Below are 12644 nucleotides of genomic sequence, written 5' to 3'. Positions count from 1 at the left end.
CGTAAGAATTAGCAAGTCATTTAACTATCGAATAATCGTCGCATCTACAATCAACAATTATTCTATTCATGTGACATTCTTCGATGTGTTTTGACTGCCTCGGGTATGGTCATCGAAACGCTTAAAGTTGAAATAATGCAGAGTTCAGCAGATTTCCCAATTGTAAACTTCATCAACAATGTTATTACAATAAATTATTATTAGTATCAATCTTAATCACAGTCTAATCAGTAACCTTCGTGTCAGTCATTTTATCATTGCATTTATTTACTCATCAGCAATAAACTCGCTCCTCCGTTCGTCGGAGCAACCTCCAATCTTGACTATTATCTCCACAGCTGGTCACCTCCTAAAGCAGACTCGTCTCTTTACAGCGAGACCTGCTTGTAAGGACTTTTTTATGCTTTGGGTAATATTTAATATCCTATTTGTATAATTTACTAATTGGATGACTATTTTTAAACGTTTCGTGTCCCTCTTTAAATCTCCTGACATAAAATGAATACAATCGCCACTGCTATTTGTGAACAGCATGTTGAAATGATGACGACTTTGATAGCGAATTAAATCTTTTATTATTAAAGACAAAATATTATAAAACTGGATTAACCTAACACTAATCTTGAACAAAGAAGAAAATGGTAATATATTTTCTTAATTATTAGAGTTATACTCTTCTGCTGTGAACCTATTGAACCTTTTTGCTGGGGCGTCCTTACTTATAGTGCAGTACGTTTATGTCTTGAGAAAATAATTGACCTAAATACAGAACACTTCAGCCTCAACCGAGTTGCTAAAGTGAAGTAGATCTTTACCGAGAATCAATGACCAAAGCTTTTCGTTACAACTTGTTATTATTCCCATTAAGATAAATGCAGTAGCCATTATCTTATAGAGTTTGCTCTAATAATATTTCAATTTACAGTAATATACTTACGCCGACAAGTATTTTTCATAGTATAGTCATAAAAATCCTAATATATATAAAAGTAGATAAGTATGTATACTTACACTAGAAAATATTATTTTATGCCAGTACCACCTGCCAATATTTTCATAATTATGTCTTCTCCCTGTTTCCCTCTCTCTTATAAATGTTTACGTATATAACTATTTTTTATTCAATGAATAATTCACAAGATTTAAGAATGTAATACTCTTTTGTTGAACGTTCATAATTTGGAAAATTCCTCCGAGAAAATATACTTATAACCAATAGAAAAAAAAAATGAAAAAAATACGACACCCAGCAGGAATCGAATCTGTGTCGTCGACCATATACCCACAAACTATAAAAAAGATTGTTTCTATAGGTTATAATATATTTTCTCGGATATGATTACATATATTGTTATGTTATGTCTTACTGTTTTAGTTCTGGTTATACAGACTCAATTATGCTGCATCAGCTTGGCCGAGTCTATGCAGAGTCTCCTGACCTCGCTGAACTTATTCCTATATCAGACGACGACGTTTAGCTGATAGTTGTTCCTCATCATCTCCTCATATACGCTCTATGTTTGGTTAATTGTGTATGTTCACTAAGGTTCGAGTAAGTTAGAGCATCATATCCCTATTATAATTTCCTCAAAATCTCAAGGTCATCGCCAATTTTTCAATTTTAGAATAATTTGCATTTATACGTGTCTATTTAATTGGTACGCAATCTCCCTATCTCGCTCTTTCATATTTTCATATGTTTTCTCTTATACTTTACAGAGAGACAAATATAATATGTAAAGTACTAGTATTCATTAATGTAAGGTATATTGTGTTTATAATTAATTAACATTATTTCAAAATTAAATTATTTATTATTGAGTTTGCTTGAATCTAACATACATATAAAATAAGCTCGCAAGTGGTTTTTTGTCATGACGATAAAACAAAACTTCTCGGTAATATGTCTGTGTCTTTCAATAATAAATCGAAAAACACATTGTTCGGCTTAATGTATTGTAAAATTACTATCGAGACGCTCAAAGTAAGCCAAGCCGTTTCCGTCGTGTGCTTAAAGCTCGTGTCTCTGAAATGTAAGCTTTTGAGGCTTTGTACAACATATTTTAAGATATTTTTTTTGTATTGAGTAAGTACGCGAATGACAGAGTAAATGGGGTAAACGCCATTGAATAAACATAATAATTATGTTTATGTTAAAAATTAAATATGTTATGTTTGATAATCGAATAAGTAAATATAAATAGAAATTCTGCAAACGAGTGAAGCAGGATTTAATATTTTGATTATAATATACACACAGATGTGTATGATTTAATTATTTTTAATTATACATATATTTATTCATTATAAAGTTATTGCTATTTTTGGAACCTAGTATTGTTTATCGAGTTCCAAATGACTGTCTCATCATATTTATGAAAAAAAAATATCGAATAAAAATGACAGATAATAATATACACACAGGGTGACTGACGCTTAGATAAAAATACTTCCACAGGTAAATAGGTGAGGTAATTTGATATGAAAATACACTCGATAGCTGTTGTAATTGAGGTTTTATTTTTAATCTTTCACAGCATATTTTTATATACATTTTTAGACCCACGATATATATTTTATTGATAGAAATAAACGTAGGCATTGCCGACTATATTTTTATTAAAAAAATATAAGATAAGATGAAAAGTTTCATCAAAAAGTGATCGATTTTTAATACTAATGAGATAAATTTGTTGACTGAAATGAAAAATCATTCAGAATTCTTTTCTTCTCCTTTTTTATTTTTATAAAATATATAATATTTTCAAAATTATTGTATTTTCTCATTGCAATATTACAAAACGTGAAATTTAATATACTTTAATATATACTAATATTTTTTTCAATGTTATTATTTTTTGGAGAAATATTAGAAAAATAACAAACAGTTATGATACGTTAGTCATATATTTTTATTTTTCTTACTCGATTCTACAATTACATTAATAAATAACCAATTACCAATTTCTACCCTAGGTTGTTCTCAATAAATAATTGGTTATTTAATACAGTGCAAGAAAAAATGGTAAGTACAAAATCGATCCTTTAATTTTTTTGATGCCATTACGGAAAATACGGTTTCCAACAAAGGTTTTTATACCCAAATATTTTTTAACTGGCTTACGTAATCATGTTTTTATAAGATTTATACCTACATAATATCAATAATGTTCGTTATTGCAAATCCACCTTCATGTATTTGAGCTATTCCGATAATGTGTTCACTTTAATGTTAAGATTTTTTATATGAGGTAGTATTCTTACATACCTACTTCAATGAATAAATTGTAATAATTTTTCATATTGCAAATGTTTAAATTATGTCTCATCAACAATCCAAAAAAGTCATTTTGCAAAAGTAAAAAATAAATAAGAAAATGTCTTACATCGATTCGGGAGGGTTGATGTTTCTCGACTGTACTCATACATTATAGTATAACATGTTCGGAAATTTGTACGTATGCAGTTCGCCGTATCACACTTCACCGTGAAATATTGTATCGATAATAATTATGGTCGTATATTAAAAACTCTTTGGTTCGTATAACAAGTACTGAGATAAAATTCATGTCTAAATTTAATAAAACACGGTTCTGGTCAGTTTACAGGAAGCCAGTGGCAAAAAAAGAATCGAAAATAGCTGATATACTGGATTATTTGATAGGTTAGGTTAGGTTAAGTAAGTTAGGCTAGGTTAGGTTAGGTTTTCATTCTTGAATTCATAAATTTTGCCAAAATCGCCTATGAAAATTGGCGCGGTTCCCGCCTGGCTTCCTGTAAACCGAATTGTACCTAAAACACGTATAAAATACGTAATAAAAACTACCAAAATACAAGCGAAAGGCAGTAGGAAATAATTATGTAATTAAATTAGATATACAGAATAACGCGTATTTTTTTATCTCAGTGCTATAGAGATGATCTACCGTCATCTCTTTCCGATAAGAAAACTCATGACGACCGGTGCTACTGTGAAATGTGATACGTACAATTTACATGAAACCATAGTATAATAACTCCACTGAAAGACATACCTACTCTTAAGGCTATACCTCAGTTGAGGCACGGTCTAAAAAGATAGTGGCTAGGTGATGCGGGGATTGCGGGTCGCGGGTACAAATGACGCATGCCAAACGAAATATAATTTGTCATATAAATCCAACATGCGTCCATTTAATGTTCTGTTTATTGTTATATCAGTAACAATAATAATATATTCATTGACATGTTTTCTTTTTAAAGACGTTCTCTCTCCGAATGGCAGCGAGTCCAAAATTTCGTCGCGCCTATAGTTGAAAATTATTTGCCGTTTCACTGATGTATCGCCTTAAGAAAAAAAATCATAAAACCATTTTGCGATTTAAAGCCTGATTGGTTGTAAACCGCTTTTACTAATGGGCCGACAACTGATTGGTCGCATAATACCTATACCAACCAATCGCCAATCGGTCAAAGAACGGCTCCGATTTTTTAACAAAATGTCAAAATCCTATATGGAAAATCAATGCATCGGACTGATATAATAGCGGCCGTTTAATATGAGGAGAGGTAGTTTTTATTAATACGACGTCATTCTTATAAACATAAACCCTTTTTTTGGAACAGCATGCTCAAATGACAGGCAATTTAATCGACTGCGATCTGATAGCCCCCCATTTCTTTATACCCTGACTACCCATAGGCAGGACAGGGAATGACGTGTACAAAATTTTTCTTATCCTCGATCAGCGTACTAATTTTATTAATGTATATGGTTATAATTTTATGCTTAGTTGTTATTAAAAATAAAAATCATCCAGTATAAATAAATACCCATCCGATGGTTTTAATACCAAAATAAACGACCATTTTCGTGCATAGCTGTTGAGGTTTTTGGCGGTCTCGTTGTATACGGAGGAGACCGCGGTGATGGAAGCCCAGGAGTCGTAGACGGAGGGTCGTCAGGGGAGAGATGATAAGTTGTTATTGTGTGGTTGCTCCGATGGACGGAGGAGCGAGTTTTATATGCAGCGTAAACAGTCGGTACAAGAGTATGTTACAATACTTATGATACTGTTCCGAGGTCCGAGTCTCGGTTGATTGAGATGCTATGCGGAGCGATACAGAGACTGAGATACTAACAGATCGGGAACTTATAATCGAATGGGATATTAATATTATCTTGAAAAATTAAAATATTATCTTGAAAAGAATATTTAGGAAATAACTATTATAATTGAATCAGCTATTTTATATGGAGTTTTAATCATTTGATATGTGGAAAAATAGATACTGCGTAAATTATAATTGCAGTCAGCTATTTACTGAGTTTGCAATAATTTGACACTACGGGAAATGGATATTAAGGAATTCGTAATGGCGGTCAGTTATTTAATATTGCCGATCAATATGCTGACAAGGCTTGCGTTGTTTATCCCCATAGGCTATTTTAGCGGATTATTTACAAAAAGAAGTGGTTGTTAGTCATTCACTCAGCGTAGTGGGTTCCTGTACTGGATCAATCATAATATTATTATGTTGAAAAACGACACGCATATTTTTTCAGTCGCGAGGCCACGATCCATGAGACTGGAGTCCTACCAATAAAACCACTGAGTATATAATATATATATATGATATTATCATATATGTGGTCTGATGGTTTGAGTACAAAGAATAATAAGACGTGGTAATTATGATAATTATCATTGACATCCATTATACTTGACAAATTGCAAAAATGTATTTCTTGAAAACAACTACCTTTCAACCTGGATTTGATATATGTATTGTTATATATAAAAGTGAAACTGAGAACAGGGTTACTAAGGATAATGATTAAACATAAGGTTCAAGACGCTGATAAAATTATATAATATGTATGAACAACTTAACTCAATTGTAAATATTGAACTTGAGATCTTAAAAAGTATTGGCAATAATAAATTAATTACTAAACGATATACCACAGTATTAGTGCATTATTCCAAATAATGTAATAAATATGAAAAGTTTTGAGATTTGACTGTCAGTTTAATTGTACATTATATATAAGGGTTTTATCTGGAACTAGCTCCCCTAAAGGAGTGACCTTGAAAATGCATTGTTCTAGTAATGACATAGGTACCAAAAATTAACACTCATACGTGCTGTACTATGGTCACTATATTAAATTAATGAGATTTATGTAGTTGACAAACTAAAAATCTTCTGCCATTATGCATAGGTATTATATTATGATGTCCTATTTAGGGGATTTTTTTCCAGATGAAAAGTTAATTTGCCCTAACAGGACTAGAATGTATATTCAATTCGTTTATTCATAATGTAAATGTAGTATGTAAATGAATGAAGAAAGGGGTGCAAAATTGAGTCAACTGGAGAGAGTAAACTATATTATTTCATTCATTTTTATTGTAGGTACATCGTACACCACTGTGCATATTCCAGGCTTGCACCCTGCACATGTTCGAGTGAATTGTTATTTTATCGCTTGAGTGATACGGACCAGTTGTATGGCCAAGTAAATGACCACGTTTATAAAAATGGGGTATTTTAAGGATGTGTGGCGTAAGTGCCAATAAACGTGATAGAAAAACAGCGAAATTGCCCACTTAAGTCTATTTTTATGTGTCAAAAATAGCTGTTGTACTATGACATATGTAAATAGTTTCATTTACTTCCCGAAAAGATTACAAAAGTTTTATCAAATCAATCTATTATAAATAGAATATTATAAATTCGTAAGCTGGGTGGACGTGCTCAGCGTGGGTCAAAATTGAGCTTTTTTTCTATTTTCAAATCATGATCCTGGACATACCTTAAACGTTTTAGATAATCTATTTATATAATTTTGAAGCCTTATTATCCTTTATATTTATTTTAAGCATTTGATGATTGCATAAAGTATTTTTTATTACATAACATAGTGTTCTTTTAAACCTCTCGCTCTAATGTTTTAGAATATAGTCATATTTAAGTACATAAATGTGCAGTGGTGTTAAGATTTTTTACATTTTTAATTTTTAAACGCATTTATAAAACTATCAGTATAATTTATATTGACATTATTATAGTGAAATATTTACGATAAAAAATTATATTGATAATCTCTGTGATCCCAAATTTGACAAGAATTAGGCATTTTATTATTCAAAAAATGGGCAAGATTTACACATTTTAAGATAATTCTAAAGATCCTCATTATAAGCTATGTCTTTGACCATTTAAGTGTGATAAACATCCTACGAATAATAATTGCTTTATAATAATTATTGACCTAAGAATAAGGTAGTGTTTTTTTGAAATACGCCATTTCTTTTGGCACTCCCCAGTGGTTAAGCTACAACATACGGCCATAAATTGACCAACTATAATTGAAATGGGGAGTAAAATGATGTTAACGCGCGTATTTGAACATGTACCTAACCGATTTTTTTTAAAATTAATAAATGTAAAAAATCTTAACACCACTGCACATGTATGTACTGAAATATGACTATATTCTAAAACATTAGAGCGAGAGGTTTAAAAGAATACTATTTTATGTAATAAAAATACTTTATGCAGTCATCAAATGTTTAAAGTAAATATAAAGGATAATAACGCTTCAAAATTATATAATTAGATTATCTACAACGTTTCGGGTATGTCCAGGATCATGCTTTGAAAATAGAACAAAAGCTCCATTTTGACCTACGCTGAGCATGTCCCCCCTTAATCTTAAACATACAATGTTTACGAAGAAAATTAATTTAGATACTCAGAAATCAATAATGACATGTATAAAATAATTGTTAATGACAGTTAGAATGTTTATATATCTATTTATATATCTATTTAGATAATAAATGTAAAAGTATATTACTATCTTCGATGCTAAACTTATGGACACATTTGATGTGATATTAATTTTTTTTTTCATTGTGAATATTTATTAACTTTACTTACTGTTCGTGTAACCTGTTGGGTTCTATTTTAGAGAGATTCGGCATTTACTTAGCTTAAAGTTTAGAAGGGATCTATCACCGGCCTTCTGCGCGCTCTGAAGCGGAGATGGCAGGCCGTGATAACGTCAAGGTCAAAGCGGGGGTGGGGGACAGAAACGCACGGGGTATTCGGTCAAGGCTGGTTTATTTCATCGTATTGCAGGGTAGTCGTTACAGATACGATAGGTACAGGTTATTGTCGTCGTTGGCGGTCGGTTGGTAATTGGCGGGCTGCAACGTGGTGTCGCGGCCGGGCTGCTGATTGATTGCTTGGCATCCGAGGCGAGTCAGTGCTTGCGGCGTGGCGATCTGCCGATGTCAGATGTGGTCTTTTTGGCGGGCTGTCCGGAATGCTGGCTTGGCTTCGCGTCCGAGGCGAGCGAAGGAGAGAAGAGATTTTGCGGTCGATGCTGTTGGTTCGGCGGTTGAGGTCAGAGAGAGGCGAGTCAGTGCTTGCGGCGTGGCGATCTGCCGATGTCAGATGTGGTCTTTTTGGCGGGCTGTCCGGAATGCTGGCTTGGCTTCGCGTCCGAGGCGAGCGAAGGCGAGAAGAGATTTTGCGGTCGATGCTGTTGGTTCGGCGGTTGATGTAAGAGAGATGCTGGCTAGTCGACGTATCAGGCAAGAGAGAGCTTTCGCGCCCATCCAGATCCAACTGCCAGATTCGCGGCGTCCTGTTTTATCCGTCGGTCGGGAAGCTCCCTGTTTTACCGACGGATTGACTAGTGGCGGCGCGAGCGGCCGTTTTTGATAGACCGCGTCTGTTTTGGCGGGAATTTGACGAATTTGAATTTCAAGGAGACGGGTTCCGCTCGGCCGAGGGTTGCGATCACCGCGAAGAGTGGACGTAGGCTGTGGTATTTTGGGAAATATGATGGTTCGATCCGCCCTTTGAGGTAGTCTCCTGTGGGAGATTTCCATCTGGTATCAAACGACCTCTCCGGGAAACGACCGAACCGTCGTCTTTTCCATCAGCCTACCGTCGCTTGTCCTTGGGGGCCGGTTCACCTCTGTGCGGCTTTGACGCGTCCGATGGTCTTGGCGTGCTTGAGGCTCTTTCGTGTCAAAACTGCTGAGGTTTCCACTTCCACATGGTGGTTCCCTCGAATCGACCAGCTCATCGCATCCTTGGGCCGTCGAAGAGTGAGGTGGGACCTGTTGCGCCTGCTAGTCGCCGCCATTGTGTGACTAGAGACCAGGGCACCAATCTCAGCTTCCTCGTGAGGTTTTCGCGGAGGTGTCAGACATGTCAGTCAGGGACACTCCGTGATAGCGCCGGTTCCAAGAATAGACGTCTGGTGATGGGGTCTGGTGTTGGAAGTGGGACCTTGAGTTCTTGAGCGTCGTCTTCTCGCACGTCCAAGGCGTCGAAGCGGTTTGGCCATAGGTGTCGTAGTTTTAAGGCGGGCGTGACATCCTCGCTGGCGTCGGATGTTTGTCGATTAATGTTGGGGGTCTTGCTGTGTCCCTGGAATCTTGGCTTCCGCTTCAGTCTTCTTGGTCCCTCAGGTTGCAGATCCGATGTAGCCTTGGGCCGTCGGCGATTGAGGCGGTGTCTGATGTATCTGCTGGTCACCGCCGGTTGGGCAACCAGAGACCAGGCGACCAACCTCGGTCTGCCGTAAGGTATATCACGAAGGTGCCGGGCGTCGCGCCGGGGCACTCCGTGATAACGCCAGTGCCAAATGGTAAGCGGCTGGTTATGGGGTTTGGTACTGAAGCTTGACCTTGGGTCTTTGCGAGGAGTGTCGTCTTCCAGTGCGTTAAGACTCGCTAGGCTTGATAAGGCTAGTGGTTATGCTAGGCGAGACATCCGCGCTGGTGGCAGATGTTTCGCCTGGGTTTGAGGTACGAGCGCCGTTGGCTGGCACCTCGCTGTGCTGGGTGACGTCGGTCACGAAGAGCGTCGGCGTCGGTAGCCGGGGCATCTCAGTGTAGCGTCGCGACGCCGTTGGCCATGACATCTTACGTATTCCTCCGTGGGCCAGGGTCGACGGATGATACCGCTGGTCGGAGGAACATAACGATGCTGCTGTCACGTCTTGCGATGGAGCCGATGTCCATGCTGATTTGCTATCCAGGCTGTTGCTTCTGTCAGGCGCCACTGGTGTGCTGAATTCCAGGTTTCGGGACCACGCAGTTTGTTGCGCGGCCCCCCAGCAGTGTCTGGCTATGCTTTCCACATCGAATGAACTTGCGGGAGTACGTTCCGCGCGATCTCGTGTGTCATTTCCGCTGCGAGGAACGTATCGCCGCGTGTCTCAATGTTGCGATTGCACGCGCGAAACAAGGTCAATTTGACATTGTAAATACCGGCCGTGTGTTTCTCCCCCGGTAGAGTGAGTACTCGCAAATGTCACTGCTTGAGGAAGTTCACAGTTGTACTCACTCTGCTGGCGTATCTCAGGGTCGATGCTGGCTCCGGTGGACACAATCCTGCCCACAAGCCCCACGTTGACGGCGATCAACTTATCACCGGCCTTCTGCGCGCTCTGAAGCGGAGATGGCAGGCCGTGATAACGTCAAGGTCAAAGCGGGGGTGGGGGACAGAAACGCACGGGGTATTCGGTCAAGGCTGGTTTATTTCATCGTATTGCAGGGTAGTCGTTACAGATACGATAGGTACAGGTTATTGTCGTCGTTGGCGGTCGGTTAGTAATTGGCGGGCTGCAACGTGGTGTCGCGGCCGGGCTGCTGATTGATTGCTTGGCATCCGAGGCGAGTCAGTGCTTGCGGCGTGGCGATCTGCCGATGTCAGATGTGGTCTTTTTGGCGGGCTGTCCGGAATGCTGGCTTGGCTTCGCGTCCGAGGCGAGCGAAGGCGAGAAGAGATTTTGCGGTCGATGCTGTTGGTTCGGCGGTTGAGGTCAGAGAGAGGCGAGTCAGTGCTTGCGGCGTGGCGATCTGCCGATGTCAGATGTGGTCTTTTTGGCGGGCTGTCCGGAATGCTGGCTTGGCTTCGCGTCCGAGGCGAGCGAAGGCGAGAAGAGATTTTGCGGTCGATGCTGTTGGTTCGGCGGTTGATGTAAGAGAGATGCTGGCTAGTCGACGTATCAGGCAAGAGAGAGCTTTCGCGCCCATCCAGATCCAACTGCCAGATTCGCGGCGTCCTGTTTTATCCGTCGGTCGGGAAGCTCCCTGTTTTACCGACGGATTGACTAGTGGCGGCGCGAGCGGCCGTTTTTGATAGACCGCGTCTGTTTTGGCGGGAATTTGACGAATTTGAATTTCAAGGAGACGGGTTCCGCTCGGCCGAGGGTTGCGATCACCGCGGAGAGTGGACGTAGGCTGTGGTATTTTGGGAAATATGATGGTTCGGTCCGCCCTTTGAGGTAGTCTCCTGTGGGAGATTTCCATCTGGTATCAGATCTTTTTTTAGCTACATATTTTTTCCCACTTATACGTAGCGTAAATGGAAACTCTGCCATTCTTGTTGGTATTGGCTTGTGTGTCTCTGATAATTATTTTAGAAATCGGGGGCATCCGTTGCTTGTTTTCCCAAGGTAATAACTATGTTTAATCAAATCGCTTCGGATATTGATATATTCCACGTACAAAAGGGTTAATTTAGGTGGACGTTGTTTTATAAGTTTTTAAGATAGGGTCGGTCAACCTAGTTCACTCTGTGTGCTTCCATGTACTTTTATTTTGCTTATTTTAATACTGTATTTTTTACTCACATTACCCTATATTTTTACTTGAAAATTGTTAACACTAACTTTATGTCATGTCATGTTCATTATATAAATTAAATGTAAAATAAATTTGAATATCGTAATGTTAATTTATAAAATTGGTTATTAATTACTAATTGGTTTTCACTCTAGCATATAGATATTGTTTCTACGACACGCATTTTACTGACTTGGTGAACTTTTTAAATTATACATAATATGAGTAAGTATGTTTTAAATATGAATAAATGTCAATTGGGGAATATCATATGATAACCCATTTTACAAAATATTGTGTTTTATTTTCTGGATTAAACACACATTGAAAAAGCTGGTCAAAAATATAAGTATATTGTTTTTTTATGTGTATAATAATACTTATATCTAGTGCCAATTTGGGAAAATCACTATAGCGAAGCGAAGTTGGTAAATACTTAGATACTAATATACCTAACTATACTTTATACCTACATAGTATTATATACCATGTGCATAAAGCATACAAAAGTCAAACTCATATTGCAAAACACGGTCGATGTGGGATATATTGTATTGTTTATTATTTATTTGTTATATATATGTGTCTCTAGATTTCAAAATCAGCCAAGTCCATAATGGATGAATAGGAGAAAAACACCTTTTTGTTTTCTCAAATACACAGTCACAAGGGTGAAAGTTTATGTTATTTCGAGTAAAGAATATTGAAAATTAATAAATTCTACATTTTGATAATGCAGAAATGTTAGAAAGCAGTAGTTCTTCAGCAATTCACAAAAAAAGTTAAAAATACCTAAAGGTGGACTTGGCTGATTTTGAAATGTAGCGACACATATGTACCTATCAGTAAACTTTTATTTCATATATTATGTATGTCTTGACACTTATCAATAGATTATACCTATGTCAGAATTTGATGAAGCTATTTGGTGTTATGTTAGTAGTTCATAACATTGACTTTATTTTACTATCTTTGGTTAGAGTGAGTTATTTTGATGTAATTGAA

General features: G+C 37.4%; 1 protein-coding gene and 1 long non-coding RNA gene across 2 annotated transcripts in view; one reads left to right on the top strand and one right to left on the bottom strand.

The window, feature by feature from the left end:
- The window catches only part of LOC147064519 (guanylate cyclase 32E), a 264366-nt gene that overhangs the window by 166965 nt on the left and 84757 nt on the right, over positions 1-12644 (bottom strand). The gene's annotated exons all lie outside the window — the stretch shown is intronic.
- Positions 8099-11095, top strand: LOC147064520 (uncharacterized). The gene is made up of 3 exons (XR_015071900.1): positions 8099-8397; positions 8589-10833; positions 11025-11095. It is a non-coding gene; the product is annotated as an uncharacterized LOC147064520 (long non-coding RNA).

This window comes from Rhyacophila brunnea, unplaced genomic scaffold, assembly GCF_057557595.1.
Source record: "Rhyacophila brunnea isolate RB1 unplaced genomic scaffold, BYU_Rbru_1.0 scaffold_7, whole genome shotgun sequence".
Lineage (NCBI taxonomy): Eukaryota > Metazoa > Arthropoda > Insecta > Trichoptera > Rhyacophilidae > Rhyacophila > Rhyacophila brunnea.
This window is presented reverse-complemented; position numbering and strand designations above follow the sequence as displayed.